The 17712-nt window shown below is 36.2% G+C and overlaps 1 protein-coding gene and 1 long non-coding RNA gene across 3 annotated transcripts in view; both read left to right on the plus strand.

Annotated features, from left to right (window-relative positions):
• Positions 1-17712, plus strand: part of METTL15 (methyltransferase like 15) — a 211540-nt gene that overhangs the window by 22980 nt on the left and 170848 nt on the right. The window lies entirely within an intron of this gene.
• Positions 1417-3806, plus strand: LOC122483651. The gene is made up of 2 exons (XR_006297435.1): positions 1417-1864; positions 3126-3806. It is a non-coding gene; the product is annotated as an uncharacterized LOC122483651 (long non-coding RNA).

The following is a 17712-nucleotide window of genomic DNA, read 5'->3' on the forward strand; positions in this document are numbered from 1 at the left end:
TCAAAGCTGTAAAGAATTTGGGAGATAGAAAAAGAAAGGGTTAGAGAAGTTGGTAGGTATGTAAAGTAAGTTGGAATGAATGGCTACCTAGTCTAATCTGCTTCATTACTTTTGGCCCATTGGCCCGGGGTTTGAAGGAAAAGGTTGTTTTCTGGCTCTGTGAACAGCTCAAGTGAAAGGCAAAAATGATTTATAACATCTTTAATACCTGGACTATTTTCTTCTTTATATTTAGGATTAACTCTTCCCTTGCTATAATTAATAACATTTCATCCAAATTCCAAAACACCCACTTGCAATATATGCATTATTTAATCTAGAAACTTAAATTTTAAAAAATGACTTTATTTAAAAGCTTTACATTGCTATTGCTTTATGTAGAATAAACTTCACCACATAGATCCAGTTAATCAAACTAATACTATATCACTACTAATCTTGACAGATTTATTTACAAAAAGGAATTCCAAAGAAATTGCCCAGTTTAAATTATTTTTTAATATTTATTTTTGAGAGAGAGAGAGAGAGAGAGAGAGAGAGAGAGAGCGAGCACGTGAGCAGGGGAGAGGCAGAGAGAGACACACAGAATCCGAAACAGGCTTCAGGCTGCAAGCTGTCAGCCCAGAGCCTGACCCAGGGCTCGAACTCTGAAAGGAGAGATCATGACCTGGGCCAAAGTTTGATGCTTAACGACTGAGTCACCTAGGTGCCCCCTGTTTTGAATTGCCAGCTTTGAACTAGAGGTTACCCATCTCTGGTCCATTATTTGAATTTTGTTGTATTTCTTTCCATGTGTTTATAGCTTCAATGCTTTGGGCTAATATTCAACCTATTAGTTGACTTATTACCTTTCAGAGACTTAATTTCCATGTAAATTAAGTAACAGAACACCTACTTAAGTTGTGAATTTTAATTTTGTCTTTTTGGACCTACTTGATGAATTATATATAATGTTCATACCTAAGGGAGAAAAGAAAGGATCTTCCTGCATATGAGTTTCCATTGAATGATCTGTAGGCGTTTTTTTTTTTTTTTTTTTTTTTTTTCTTTTTTTGAGAGAGAGAGCATGCATGCACCTGGGAGAGAGAGAATCTTAAGCAGACTCCATGCCTAGGGCGGAGCCCCACTGAGGCTCGGTCTCAGGATAGTGAGATCACAACCTCAGCTGAAATCAAGAGTTGGACTCTTAACTGACTGAGCCACCCAGGCATTTTCTTATGGCAACTGTTTTAATCGAGGTATAAACCTCTCTTCCATATTTATATATTGATGGTATTATATAGATTTGGTAAAAAAAACAAAAGGAAAATAAGGAAATAAATTTAAGAGCAGAAAACTAACTAGGAATAATAGTCAACTCTCAAAATGAATGAGTGTTGCTAAAAGGTACACTATATACCACACTTATAGTCAATGAGAACATTTAAAATAAGAATAATTTAGCTTACATATACATAATGTTCAACATTGAAAAGTAGAGTTTGTATGATGTTTTAAGAGAGGCATTCAGGATGTATGTTTTTTGTAAATTTGTTGTCATTTGCTGAAAATTAACATGCATGTGTATGCTTGCTATAAACATTTTCAAGATGCTTAAAAATCAGACACGTATTTTGTATAGTTTTTCCTCAGATAATATTACTGCTAGAGATAGAAACTTAATTGTTGTTGTTTTGAAATGGACATTTTATATGAATCTTTGGGGTTTTGTTTTTTCATGTTTTGTGTAAAAGTTCAAAACGGAGCAGAAATTATGCATTCACTGTTTTTCTTTTTACTAAAATCAGGGATATATGATTTCCTGTAAGAATGTGAATGGGGAAACTAAATTCTTTCAAATGAGTTTCCTGATCAGATTTTATAGGTAAGGCTTTATTATTTAATTATATTAGATGACTTGGGGATGTGTTGACCATCAACAGAAGTTTTTAGACTGTAATTTAAAGTAGCACTGATGGTGTTTTAGGAGAGTACAAAAACATTAAATTGACAAAATGCATCAATTAGTCTTTGATGGTTTTGCTTTTTGTTATGTTAATTTATTCTCATGACTCAGAAATGAGAGCTCTTTTAGATTCTATTCATTTACACTGCAGGTCAGTGGACTTTAGATCAACATGTCTGTGAATAGATATTTGTGGTTATCTTGAACATTTGAAATTGTTTAGATTTCCCCCCAGTTTTCATAACATTTCATTATATTGATTTTGTTAGACTGCAGAAGAAAGGCATATTCATATACTTTGATATTCATTTTTGTACTTTTTTCTTTCTAATCTAATGATGGGGAAAATGTTCAAGTTATATCAAATTACTTATGGATCTTTTATATGCTCTAAAATTTTTTTTTAAAAATTCAGTAAGTATGTATTGAATGTTTTTTATGTGTCTGGCATTGTGTTTGGAGACGTAGGGGTTATCAAAATAGCGGGTGAATAAATATTGAGGGGATCGTCAAAACTAAGAAGATATTATACTTTAACTGAAGGCCCTTATTTTGTGTTTGTGGGATGATCATCTAAATCTAGAGTTGGTGGAGAAAGAGCCCAGGTATGAAATAGCTTGGGTATTCATGGGGAAAAGGGGTGGGTTTTCTCTTACTTAAGGAGCAGTCACATGTTAGGGGTGGTATGTGTGGGGATGGATTTAAATTTCTCTCAGGGTTTATAATTCAACCTGTGAGAATAATCCATATGTAGATGACCATAATAGTAACACTAGTTGAAAAGGTAAGTGTTATAACAAAGGTGTATTATTCAAATTAGAGGAGGGAGCAATTATATTAAATAGGGATCTTTAGAAAATACACTATGGAAAAGGTGGCATTTGATAAAGGCTTGGAAAGATGCTTATGCTTTTGGCGACTTGAATGTTTCATTGTTTAATGGAAGCTTACAGAACTCATGAGGTGTAATGGAAATTATCACCTAACTTCCAGTACATGTATTGCTCCTAAGTAATGATATGACTTTGGAAATGTCACTAAACCTCAATTCCTAATATGGAAAAGGAAGATTTTGGAACTATATTCCTCTTTAAGTGTTCTTTTAAACTGTAACAGATTATTTGTAATTATCAGAATTGACTTTATAAATGGACTGGATATCTTCTGTTTACCTTTTCAGAACTACTCTCTACCTCTGTCTACACTATTTGTGTCCTGGGAGACTGACCTTCCCCGGCCAAATCATCTGGCTCCCCTGCCCTGTGGCTTCTGGTTGGATTACACAAATGGGAGTCACCAGCTGGAGATCAGAGAGTGAGGTGAAAGTGGAGTCAGGGTAGTTACTCCCCTGGTGCCCTCCCTTGTGTTGCCTTGAATTGGCTGCTTTCCTCTCCCAAAAGCTCTACCTCCTGTCAGGAGGCCCTTTCTATATAATTACCCCTTTTTAGATTCTGATAATTACTTACTCCTCTTGCCCTTCAGGCTTAGGGATGGTAATATCTCTTGTTGTTGCCAGATCCCCAGGAACTGTGCACTATCCCCTGTTCCCTATCCCCTAGACTCTGTCCATGTTTTTGAAGTAGACCCTTAGTTAAGCTATCATTCTCAAATTACCAAGTTTGAGCATGCCACTTTTTTTTTTTTTTTTGCCAGAACTGACCGAATACTTTCTGTTCTCTTGGAATGATGTCCCACCAATCTCTATATCTTAAAGATTTATTGCCATTACGTGTTATCAAGAGTCTCTATAAAATGAAAATATTCTGGGAGGAACTACATGTTAAGTTGTCTGGCTATTATGTTAATTGTCAGTAGCTGTGATTGGATTGTATGCTACCTGTTTAAGAGATATGTGTGTGTACTCTTCTGTGTGTGCCCCTTTTCTCTGCATTCAGTGAGAACTGAACAGTTTAAGTCATCTTCCTGGAAGAAAATATCATTAGACTAATTGGATCAAGGTGTGTGGAGTCTTTTCTTGTACCAGTGAGGAGGAGTCTTTGAAGAGTATAAGTCCAGGGCACCTGGGTGGCTCATTCAGTTAAGTGCCTGACTCTTGATATTGGCTCAGGTCATGATCTTGGCAGTCATGAGATCAAGCCCCATGTCATGCTTTGGGCTGACAGTGCAGAACCTGCTTGGGGTTCTCTCACTCCTTTCTCTCTCCCCTCCCCTGCTCACTCGTGTGCATGTATATTCTCTCTCTCTCAAAATAAATAGACTTAAAAAAAAAAAAGGAGTATAAGTCAAGGAGTCAACTGGTTAAATTTCCATTTATTATGGGCTCCTCAGATGTCTATATGTTGGGTGAATTTGTAGGTAAGGAGGCTGATGTTTTATATTGGATAAACGATTATAAGTATCTGAAGAAGAACAGTAGTAATCAGTGTGTTGAAGGAAGGAGTTGAAAAATGAGTGGTTGTGGCAGTGGACTGGATGAAAGGGGAAAAAGCTTTACATCATTTTTATCTTTTTGTGTGAGTAATCAGATGGAGGATGGTGACATGATATGGAGAATAATGGAGGAAGATGAGGTTTGGGGGAGAGATGATGAATTAATTTTTTATTTGTGTATTTGAGGTGCCTAAGGGACATCTAGGTTCTCCTGTTATAGAAGGCAGTTGATTGGAACAGTCTGAAGCAAGGAGGAGTAGACCAGATGAGAAATAATAACCTAAGGAGTCATCAGCAAACCATTATTAAAACCAAAAAGGGAATGAGATCACTCAATAATTGTGTGTAAAAAAGAATGTGCACCAAAGATCGGAAGCTGGAGAAAACTAATGTAATATGAATTTGGTAGAAGAAGTTGACCTGAGGAACGAGAAAGAAGGAATGGTTGAAGGGGTATGCAGAGAACCAGGAGACTCTGGTAGCCTGGAAGCCAAAGAAACTGAGCTTTAAAACACAGGACCATCAACAATGGCAGATGCACCCAAATTTCAGAAAGGTAGAGGCTGAAAAATAGTGTTTGGAGTTGACAGTTAAATGATTACTGTAGGGAAACAGTGGTTTCAATGGAGTAATTGCTCATTAGATATTAGATTTCTATATGGAAGGGACAGAAAGAACAAGTGTAAACTGATATGAAAAAAATTGAGGTGAGTAAAGGAGAGAATATGGATGGAAATATGTCAAGACAAGGTTTTATGTATGTGTGTATGTATGTATGTATGTGGGTGAGTAGGATGGTAGGTAGATAGGTAGAAATAGATATTGATTTACTTTTATGAGAATGGGGTAGGGCAGAATGAAATTTTGGAGATACAGGAGAGGGGATGTCTGATAAAAGCCAGAGAGTCTTGGTTCAAGAACATGGGTACTAGATTGGCCTTAAGTAGAGGAGAGTCACTGCACCCTTTGGGACTTGAAGTAAGGATAGGGATGATTAAAGATAAATTTGTAGGTAAGGAGTCAGAAACATTGAGAGGAATCGAGTCTGAGTCCCTTTACTTTCATGATAAGGTCAAAGACAATGTTGTCTGTAAATCTGAGGGTTGTTTGAAGAAATTATTAAAGTAGGGGTTTTAGGAGGTTGTTAAAAATTTGGAGTAGTCACTGAGAAATGCAGTGTGGTTAAGAGCTTGAGCTCTAGAATTCTGCTACTGATTAGCTGTGTGACCACAGGAAGGGTACACTATCTTTCTGTGCCTCAATTTTCATGGAGAAATGGAGATAAGTATAGTTCCTGCCTCACTGGAATATTGTGACAGTTAATAAATGTTTACCTTCTAAAGTGTGTCTGATACTTCGTAAATACTCTATAAATTATAGTTCTGATTGTTATACTTGAAACGTGAGGGATGAAGCAGTGAATAAGTGGTATGGAGAGGGAAAGAGAGCAAGAATATATGTGGTTGTGTCCATGCAAGAGCTGGAGTAGTTGTGGTTAAAGAACAGGTTATTTGAATTAAAAATTTTAGTTAGAACATGTTGAATTGATGAGAAGGTCTGGTAACTGACTGTGAGAGGTAAAGGTCACTGGATTTGAGATGGACATATTGTCAAAGTATTAGAGTTTTGTACTTATAGACAGAATGATTGATGCAACCTCTGCAGACTGACAAAGGGGTGTGGTATTGACTGTTGACCACTTAAATATGACAAGTGGCATTGCTAAACGTGAATTGATTTTCTGGAATGGAAAGCTATTCTTGGTAAAGTTTCTCTTAATTTACCTAATAGTTGCATTCTTGGAAAATTTACTGTATATTAAGTTCTTATAAAAAGTACTGTGTGATATGTAAATTTAAATTTGGTTTCAGGCATAATTGTCCTCCCCTTTCCCCCACCCCCTTTGTGAACTGTATGCCTATAGAATTTGGGTTCTTTTTCAGCACTGTGCTGTCTATTGCAGGACATCCAGCATTCCTGTACCTCATCCATTGATAGCTAGCGGTGTCCTCTAATGTTTTGTACAGCCTAAGCACATTTTCAAAATGCTCCTGTTGAGCATTACAGGGAATTAGGGGAGAGAAGGCGCAGAGTAGCATGTGGATTGGATCCCAGGAAAAAGGGTCCTGTTTTGTACAGTGACCTAATATTATAGAGATATGAAGCCGGGAATTACCTGGTAACAAAGTTCCAGGTAGAATCCTGATACAAAGTTGAAATGGTGCAAAGTGGTAAAGTTTTCTTACCATCTTAGCCTCTTGTCCTCATTAATTCCTTCCTCCAAGCCACCCCCAGCCCAGTTGCAGCTGGTAGCCAACCTATGTTAACACTTCATGGCCCGGTGCAGTAAGAAATCTTGACTGGATTTGGTGAAGAGTATAGTTTCAGCATAATTTCTCTTTTAACTACATTAGCATGTTACTTCCTTTCTGCTAACTTCCAAGCTTTCCTTTTCTGTATGAAGACTGGTATAAATGCCTTATCATTCCCATTTAAATGTTTATTCTCATTTTTTCCTTGCCATCAGTAAATGTGTTACATAAAATTGTAATCATTGAATTTCTGTGTTTGCTTGTGAACGTAACCCAATGCATTAAAATGCAGTAGAATTATTTCTGTTTCATCTTTTGCTCAAAATGATAAACCTTTCATAGCGTCACCTTTGTCCAATGTCAACAGGTTTTGTTATTTTGGAAGAATCATCTCATTTGCAGCAGGTTGCTTCTGGTGATCTTAATCAAAAGTATTGCTTTTGAAAGAGTAAAGTTTGGTCAAGTTGTGCCATTCAGATATTGTGCTTTTTAAAAATTAGGTGACTTTTCTTGTTGGGATGAGCACTAGGTGTTATATATAAGTAATGAATCATGGGAATCTGCATGTGAAGCCAAGAGCACACTGTATACACTGTATGTTATATAACTTGACAATAAATTATATTAAAAAATAAAAAAATAAAATTAGGTTACTTTTGAAATATGGAACAATAGTTTCCATTTAAAAAATTTTTTTAAATGTTTATTTATTTTTGAGAGAGAGGGAGAGAGAGACAGAGTGCGAGCAGGAGTGGGTCAGAGCGAAAGGGAGACACAGAATCTGAAGCAGGCTTCAGGCTCTGAGCTGTCAGCACAGAGCCCAACGTGGGGCTCGAACTCTTGTGCCTCAAGGTCATGACCAGAGCCAAAGTCCAATGTTTAACCGACTGAGCCACCCAGGCGCCCCAATAGTTTCCATTTTAAATAAAAATTTAGGATGATAAAAAAATGATTAGTCAGGGATAAATGAGGTTTGATGAGGTTTTTATAGCTTCCCTTGGGAAGTAAAGCCCCATCCTTAATAGTGAAGATTCGTTGTAGTTCCTTAAGTGTACATGCTTTGTGCAATATACCTACTTTTAGTCTGTTTCCTGGGAGAAATGTCCATGCCAAGAAAATCATTGTGATTGGCATTAATTGTTATGCCTCTTGGGTTTCCCTGCAGATTAGCCAGAGTTGTAAAAATGGAACCTTTTTTTTTTTTTCCCATATAAAGGTCAGAGCAACAAATATGATCTTGAAATGAAGCACTAGTATGGTCGCCTAGCACTGTGTAATTATATCACAATTATACGCATGGGTGGCATCTCTTTATTCAGTTACATTTCTTCTGTATTAAAATATATATCATTTTTATGTGAGAAAAAATAGATCTTTCATAAATCCAATTTGTTCTTGCCCCTTAACCTTAATACATTAGTCTATGTTTTAAACTGGTAGAAAATAATTTGTTCTTACTGTCTTACTCTTTTTATCATGGCTCCTTAATAATCTTGAAAATGAGTCTATTAAATCAATTAAATTAATTTTAGCTGCTTTTAAGTTCATTCTGTGGGGGTTTTCCCCTATGAGTTTTTCGTAAACTATACTTGAGCTTATATTTACCATAAATGAGTTTTTCAGTCATCTATTCTTTGAAATTCACTTTGGTGTGGCATGTGGTATATTAGAGGAGAATTACTTCTTCATCTTTGATACATGGTATATAGTGTTTTGTTTGTTTGCTTGTTTGTTGTTTTTGCCACCAGTGACAAATTCCTGAAAAGTTCTATGAAAATCAAATTTGAGAAACTTCCATTTACTTACTGTATATTATAATCTTAGCAAGTTTTATTTTAATAAAATATTGAATTAATACTGATTCCAATAATCAGCAAGAGTCGGTAAGATTAAAGGGAAGTTATATTTTTTAACTTTCAATTTTCATTTCCTCAGATTTGGAAGTCTATAGACCTATTGGAATAATGATGCATAAGGAAATTAATTGCAACTTAGAAAATAAAAAGTTTTAATATTTGTTAAAACCTATCATGTCATGAAGAAAAAATCCTGAGAATATTGCTTAAGAGTAATCTGATTTAAGAAAAAGATTAAAGATCTTAGGATATGTAGTTTTGTAAGTTTTTTCCCTCCAAATATTGACATTGATTTTAGGGGAGCCTGCCTGGCTCAGTTGATACAACATGCAACTTTTGATCTCAGTGTCCTGAGTTCAAGGCCACACTGGGCGTAGAGGTCACTAATAAAAATTATTTTAAAAATGTCTCGAGGCACCTGGATGGCTCAGTCTGTTAAGCGTCCAACTTCAGCTCAGGTCATCATCTCACAGTTCGTGAGTTCGAGCCCCGCCATTGGGCTCCATGCTGACAGCTCAGAGCCTGGAGCCTGCTTCAGATTCTCTGTCTCCCTCTCTCTCTGACCCTCCTGTGCTCGCACTCTGTCTCTTTTTCTCAAAAATAGATAAGCATTAAAAAAAAATGTCTCTTAAAGTAGTTGGGCTAGGTAGTGGTTGAAGTGCGGGAGGCAGATGTAGAGTGCTTTAAAGAGGATGTTTTTGGAACGTGGCAAGAAATAGGTTATCTTGGGGGTGGGAGCTGTGACTCAGATTAAGCACAGACTTCAAGGTAATTTCAGGTTTGCTATAGTCACTTGAGTTTAGGACCTGGAGTTTAATCTCTTGGGGAACATTACAAAAAATCAGTTAACACACTGTGATATTCAGTGTACAGATGGCTGCTGTTGATCTTCACCTCCTGGTGTTCACAGTCTTTGGAGTTCCTTCCCACAGTGAGTTGGGTTGACCTGTGTAACTAGTAAGATATTACAGATATGATGGTGACATCTGAGGCTAAGTCAGAAAAGAAATTGTGTAGGGGTGTCTGGGTGGCTCAGTCTGTTGAGTGTCCCACTCTTGGTTTTGGCTCAGGTCATGATCTCATGGTTCCTGAGTTCCAGCCCCAGTGGGCTCTGTGCTGACAGTGAGGAGCCTGCTTGAGATTCTTCCTCTTTCTCTGCCCCTCCCTTGCTTGCACTCTCTGTCTCTCTTAAAAATAAATAAATAAAATTTAATAAAAAATTTTTAAAAAAGAAAGAAATTGTGGGTTCTTCCTTTCTGTCTCTTGGATTGCTTGCTTGCTCTGGGAGGCCAGTTACCATACCATTAGGATGCTTAAGCAACCCATGGAGAGGCCTGCATACGGTGGGATTGAAGCCTCTTAACAGCCAGCACAGATAAGTCAGCCATCTTGGAAGCTGATCCTCTAGGCTCAGACAAGCCTTCAAATGAATGTAGTCCTGGCTGACACTGCAACCTTGTGAGAGACCCCAAGCCAGAATCACCTGGTTAAACTGTTTCTGTATCCCTAACCCATAGAAATTGTGAGATAAGAAATATTTATTGTTTTAAGCCCCTAAGTTTAGGGTAACCTGTTACACAGCACATTAATATGCTGCACAGTAATGCAGAAATAATACAAATAAAAGAGTTTCAATTGTGATAAATGTCATCAAGGAAAGGTATGTACTGCTATGAGAATGGCCAACAGACTTTTGACTTAGTATGGGGGTTTGAGAAGGGCTTGTGAGTTTAGATCTAAAGAACAGGGAAGAGCATTCCTGACAAGAAGCATCATATGAAATTCTGTTGTGGGAAAAGGAGAGTATTTTTGAGAAACCTGGAGAAGACCAGTGTGGCTAAGGGTAGACAGCAGAGAAGAGATGGAAAGAAAGGAAGGTAGACCAGAAGATGTCAGGCCTGGGGCCGTGTTAGGGATTTTGGTCTTTATTTTAAAAAGCAGTGGGAATCTACTACAAAGTTTTTATCAGGGGTTGTGGGGTAACTGGATTAGATGTGTTTTGTAAAGAGCATTCAGACTGCCTTGTGGAGAATAGATTAGAAGTGGTAGGCTGGCAAAGGGTTGTACAAAGGTGGATGAGAGGAGACAGTGGGAAAGCAACTGAATTCATCTAAAGAGGTGATAGTTTGGGCTAATGTGGTGGCAGTTTAGATGGAGAGAGGTGGGCAGATCTGGGAGGTTTTCTATTTAAAATAAACAGAATGTTGTGAGGAGTTAGATATGCGAGGTGAAGAGAAAGGCAGCTGTTAATGAAGGTGTTTGGCCTTGTTACTGTATGGATAAAGACTCAATTTTTTAAAGGAAGAAAGATCTTGTATTTCTTTTTGGACATGTTTTTAGGTGCTTTTCAGACAGCCAAAATGGAGTTTCCAGAACTAGTTAGATACATTGTTCAGAAGCTCAGTGGAGAGTTATGAACATGAGACCAAAGTTTGTCAGATTTATTTCTTAAGTCATAACCTGTGTGATGCAGTCCTTGAAGAGTGTTGTGGTCAAAAGAACACAGTCCAGCAAAACAGTTGCTGCAAAATAATGCAGATCCTTTGTGCGTTTCTTAAAACTGTGAATGGGACTCCTAATTCCCAGCAGTACTTTCTGTTAATGCTCTTGTTCCGTTTTCCTCTTTGTTCGTCACATGCAGCTGCTCTTCCACCCCTGTTTTCAACACTCCTGAAGAAGCTGCTCCCTCCTATTCAGGCCAACTTTTATACTAACTCTTCCTTTATCTTTTGTTTTTTGCTCCTCATTGCTTAAATTGATGTAACTGTTTTGTCCTGTTTTGACAAAATAGGGCTTTCCTGGCAATGGAGGGTAGGGAAACTGGGAACACAAAGCCAGATGTTCTTCAGATGGCTTAGGGAGAGGAAAGTCAAGGAACACTTTTGGGAACAGTGACACATTAATGATTTTTGTTACATCACTGATTTTTCAGCATGTTAATTAAAAATTGAAGCCATAGGCTCAGATGATTTTGCCTGTCATTGAGTAAATGAAAGAGTGTCCTGATCTTAAGTAGCTCTATCACGTAATGGTTCGAGTTAGGAAGATGAGCCTAGAGAAAGACCAATCTATGTTGACTTCTGACTGGAACCTCTGAGCTGACTCCTCTGTTAGGTCTCAGCTTAGATAGTCGTTTCTTTGAAAGGCCTTTTCTAAAGTTGCATTTCCAGGTTAGGTTCTTCTCCAGTTGCCACTGAACCCTTTTATTGTCCTCATCATTGCTATAATTATTTAATTGCATGTAGTTCCCAATATTCTAACCTTGGGAGGATGGAAGACAAGTTCACTATTGTATCCTCAGTAAGTACTGCCTTATCTGTTAAAAATGGGACTCCTTAAGCACTTGTTTAATTAATTTAGGCAGGTATTCTCATTGGACTCATTAGGTTTTATATGTGTATATCAACCACATTCCCTGCTTAGCTTACTGGTAAAATATATAGACTTTCTCTTTAACAAACATCATAAAATAGCTATACTCCAAGTTTTTATTGTAGGTTATGACTTTGAACTCTTTGCCACCTAATACATATACAAAGTTGGGGGGAAATAGAATTTATGAAGGACTGCACTGTACTCGGATCATATCATTTTCACATTCTTAGAACTGGTTTTACTGAATTGTGTTATTCCATAGCTTATATCAAGGGATACTGAAAGTAACACAGCTCTGACACTCACCATTGTGATCACTTGTAAGGTTGGAGGAGAAGGTAGTTTACTGTGATTTCTTTGTGAAGACTAGTAGGAAATTTTTTTCAAGGTACAGTAAGTAGGAAGACTTATTTTGTATGACTATGGTTTGTGTGTGTGTGTGTGTGTGTGTGTGTGTGTGTGTTTAATTTTCCGTGGATATGGCAAATGATGCATCTGCTTATGTTTCTCTCTTTATAGTGGTTTCTGGGATACTCAGATAAATTTTGTAGCTGCCTTTATCAGAGGACATAAACATTCTTTGTTCTGTGTTTTGACTAATAGTCTTACTACTGATTTTAATTATACTTTTTAATTTCTTCTGTCTTTGTTGCCACCTTCCTCCCCTTCCTATTTCCATTTCATTGCTTTTTCACTTTCTGTGCCGATTTCTCTCTGTAAGTCATTTTAAATTTTCTTTGAATCACAAGGCATTAAAAATTACATGTAGACATGGATCTCCTATTGGCAGTTTGTTTGGGAACTGACTTGGTGTTAACTTTGGCTTCTCTCACTGGATTCTCTAGGCTCTCCAGGATGTTGAGACTGGCTGGGGCCTGTGGAACACCCCCTCTCTTAGGCTCTATTTTGTGAATACAGGGTCTTGTTTGTCTATCCTGCAGGCAATAGTCTTTCATTCTTTTTTTCTCTGGTCCTCTACCCACTCTCCCAACCCCAAAGCAATTTTTAAGTATTTTAAAAATAGTTACCTATATTATAACTCTATGATCTAATAAAACCTTTGAATTAGGTAGAAGTAAATTTTATACTAAAAGCAAGGAAAGCTAATTACTTGCCTTCTTTTTTATATTATGTTTTGTAATTTTTTTGAAGAACCATTTAACTCATTTATATTAATTCTAGAAAGGTCAGTAATCTTGGATCACACTAAGAATAAACTAAATCTGAAAAAAATATAAGAAAGTTCCCATAGGCTAAATGTATTTTAATGTTTCTAGGCTTTTTGTTCATATCTAAATTTTATTTCCATTGCTATTTACAAAGAGTTAGGAAATATGGGATATGTACATAAATATAAATATAAATATAAATATAAATATAAATATAAATATAAATATAAATATAAATATAAATATATATATATATATGATGAATTGGTGCATTTCATTAAACACTTTAATATGAGTTATTTATATCCTCTATATGGTTCAGAAAGCAACTAGCATTCCTTATAGATATATTTGCAAAACTGATTTTAAAGTAATATATTTTCATTGTTTTATTAACAAATCAAACTTTTCAAGCTATTTTTGACTATTAAACCTTTCTGAAAAGTTGTTCCATATCCTTCCGGTCATCTAAATTTATCACAGGCCTTTAACTAAGAAGGTTGGTGAACCTTCTTTCCTTTTGATCTTGCATCCTGGCGGGTGCTTGGATATTTCTTCTGTAAGAAAAGTTTTGGTGGATGAGTCAGTGCACTGAGTCATAGGCAGCATGAAGCCTCTAGTGTTCTATACGAACTAATTGGAAACAGTTTCAAAATTAATTAAGGCACAGTTGTCAGCTCAGTGTTACTGATTGACATCCCACCAAAGTATTTTGTCTTTTGGCAACTTGCTTAATTGTTCTTTGGTATTTAGGTTTTTGTTTTGCTTTATGTATTTTTTTTAATCTGTTGAATAGACCTATAGTTACCATGTTGATTTTTTTTTAAGCTCTCTTATGAACCTTGTGTCATTTGTGTTTAATTTCTCCCTTGCTTGATGCCTTTTTTCCTTTAAAAATTATTCAATACAGTTCCTGTTCTTTCTGGCTTGCTAATTTATCAGGTCACGAGAGAAGTCTTTTATGCTCCACAGAAACTAGTTTATACAATAATAGTATATTGATTTATCAAATAAGAGCCCCTTCTCCAATGAAACACCATGTGTTTTATTTAACAAATACAAATTAAATGGCTTATATAGATTTCTTTACATTGCATTAATTTGACCTTAATAAATTCATTAAAGATGACATGTTTTTGAAAGATTCTTTTTCTTTATTGTACTTAGATTTGTTGAAAGTACTTTCATTTGTATGAAGGATTTTGCAAGGGGGACATTGATTAGGTGTTCTTCATGTTTACAGAAGATTAAACAAGAAATTAAGACCAGGAAGATATTTTGGCTGAGAGGTCAAATATGTTCTGGCAAGATGATAAAACGCTAAGGTGAATTAGTAAGGGGGAAAAAGAAATAAAAGCAAGAAAACTCACATATTAAGTGCCTACTAATTTCCAGGTACTTTGCATATATTATTTCATTAAGTCCTCTTAGCATGTCTTTAATATGGGACTTATTTACCCACAATCAAATGTGGAACTTGAAGCCCAGCAAGTTAATAACTTATTCAAAGTCCTTCACAATATCTGTATAGTAAACACCTTAGGCAATCTATGGTAGCTCTTTAGTGTGCTGTCTTATGCCAGATTCGGGCATTATGCCAAAGGAAAATGCAAGAAAAGTATTTATTTTAGTTATACAATAGACCATCTATATGACAATAAATGGATGACACATTTTTTTAATCATTCCTCTTAACCATTACCTTTGAAGTTATTTCATTGAAATTGAGAAACATTTTACTACTGATGATATGTCAGTTTAATTGGCAGCATCTTTTTTTTTATAGTATGTAAGATTAATGCTGCATCTTATAATCAGTATGATCTCAGATTTGTTGGAATACAGTAGATAGTCTTTGTTCTTGTCACTCCTTAGAAATGTTTAAGAACAAAAGCAACCATTTAACCTTTTGGTTTTTCTTTCATTTTTTCCTATGTTTGCTCTAATGAGATGGTCTAAAAAATTCAATGGTCAACGAAGTTTTAGAAACATAGCATACTCTATCCTCTTGGAGATTCTCATTGCACAGTAGCATATAAGCATTTTAGCAAAAAAAAAAAAAAAAAAAAAGTGAAAAGTAAAATATACTTAACTTTGTTTAACCCATTGTTGTACAAATTTATTTGACCAAAGAATCTCCTGTATTCTTTTTTTTTTTTTTTTGTCTTTTTGCGCTTGAAGAACTTAATACCCTGCTTATACCTTTGGGAAATGCTGGATTACACTCTTGCCTAAGGGTATCACCACTTAAGAGTCTTACCTTTCTGTGGGTTAACAGGTTTTTCTTTTTCAGACTTCTTACCCAACCTCATTTTATTTTTATTTTCATGTATTAATCATACCTCATTACCAATTTCTTGTCTTTTTTTTTTTTTTAAAGTTTCTTGAGTTGTGTCTTGGTGTACAGTTTTTCCTCATTTGCTAGCAAAATTTTTGAAGCTTATCAACTGGGTGTTTGGAGTTTTGTTAAGGATTCTAAACAACCAGAGAATTCTTGGTAATGTATAAATTACAAATGTATAAATCACATTTTCTTTCATTTTATGACATCTAAAGGTCAGTAGGTTATGGGAGACTCATTTACATATCTTATGCTGATCTCTTCAAAGGTATGACATTTTTCATCTTCCAAGGACTTACTAAGGAGGAGTATGTTCCCTGCTATTTTTCTTACTTATCTTCTTATTTCCTGACCCTCCCCTCCGCTCCCCTCCTCTCTATCCTTCCCCCTGCCCTCTGCCTAATATTTGGACTCAGTTTACTTACCAATTCTGTGTTCTGTCGGGATTATGAATTTAATCATGTAATATTTGTACACTCTCATTCCCCATTGTATATTTTCATGATCTTGCTTCTGGAGCCCTGTTCTTAGCACTTCTGTACAACAGAGCCTGCTTTTGGCTTTTTATGCTTAAGCTAAACTAACTTCTTACCAGTTTTCCTGTTGGCCAATAGATCATCATGTGTTTTCAGTCACCAAGCATTCAGGTATGCTGATTTTGTTGCAGTGTTTTCCAATTTCCTCCTTTCTTACCTGTGGTACTTGTAGCTATGCTTGTGATCATTATGCCTGCTAGCAAGTACTCTTGAGTTTGAAGTATGTTTCTAAAATGGTAGTGGCCATCATGGAGTTTACATATTCATGCTTTTAAGCATCCTATGATCTCAGTGAGGAAAAACCCATTAAGTCATAAGTTACTGCATTCATAGCATATAAAGGGGACCCTGAGAAGTATAATACTGCATTAAGGGTGTAGGAAATGGGATTAGAAATGTGGACTGGTGCCAGGTTGTTTAGCAATTTTATTGCCAGAGTAGGATAGCTCTTGAGCAAGGGAATAATACACTTCATTTTTCCTATCAAGCTATGTAGTTAGCCTAAACACTTGAATTTATTTCAAGAAGCTTGATGCTTTTATTACCACCACATCTTTTTGGCTTCAGCCTGTTTTCTGATATTATGTTTTAGCCTTTTCTACTTTGAAGAACCTATGTCATAGGATTTTCTGATGATTAAATTATACATTGTTCATAAAGCATTTAACAGTTCTTGGTACATATGACAATGACAATAATAAAGTGCCAAAAAGTACTGGAATATGGGTGTAGCCGAAGTGTATGTGGGGGGAGTTTGGGGGCAGGAGTTGAAACCACACAATCTGTTCTAGTCTAGCAAGCCTAGCTGGGAGCGGATATACCACCCCGGGGCCATTTTTGCAGCTTGTATTTTCTAGACTAGAAATCAGGAGACCTGGGTTCTGGTCCTAACTCTGTGTGACTTTGCCAGTCACCTTCCCTTCTAGGCCACTGTACCTAAATAGATAAAATAATGGATTTGGATTAGGTAATTATTAAAAGATATTATCCCAGCTTAAAATATATGATATTTTGGGGCCAGGCAAGTAGTAGTTAAGGATGGCTTAAAGATGACAGGAGAGTTGGGCTATCTCTTTTATTTCATTATACTATTTCTGATGGATTACCCTAAACAAACTGGTAAATGACTATTCAGGGTTCATCTGCTTCCAATAGAAAAATTATTTTAACTACAAGAAGGAGTTACACACACACACACACACACACACACACACACAGCACTGTACCAAAACAGTGCTTAAAGTGCATTTAAAATGCATTTGTGTTTTTCAAATTGAGAGTCAATACATAAAATTCCCAGACAAGAAAACATCCCTGCAGTTGGAAAGTGCTCACCGAGTTAACTGAAGAATTTACAAAAAATAAGTTGAGTAGTATCTGATATTTTTATAGTCCTTACACATCTAAGGTAAATGTAGCCTCTTTAAATTTCAGATATACAAACTTCTGGCCTATTACTGTGCAGGATGCATCTCTTGGGCAGGCAGTCTTCAACTCCTAGCCAGATTAGGGTTGAAAGGCTCTTCTTTCCATGCCCTCCTATGTACTCCAGTTCTCCTTTGTGTCAGATTGTCAACAAAGTAGTTAGACTGGAATATTTTTAAGATACCTTCCAATTCAGTAATTTTACTATTTCAGTATATACTGATCTTTCTTCAGCTTGGCTCCTGCTTCATTGTTACTGGTTCTTTTGCCTTTTCCCTGTTACTGCTTATTTCCCTGTTCTTTCTTACTATTTCTATTTCGGCCTTGGTACTGAGGTGGATTTGTGTGAGAGAGATTACGGG

The sequence above is a fragment of the Prionailurus bengalensis genome, chromosome D1, assembly GCF_016509475.1.
Source record: "Prionailurus bengalensis isolate Pbe53 chromosome D1, Fcat_Pben_1.1_paternal_pri, whole genome shotgun sequence".
Classification (NCBI taxonomy): Eukaryota; Metazoa; Chordata; class Mammalia; order Carnivora; family Felidae; genus Prionailurus; species Prionailurus bengalensis.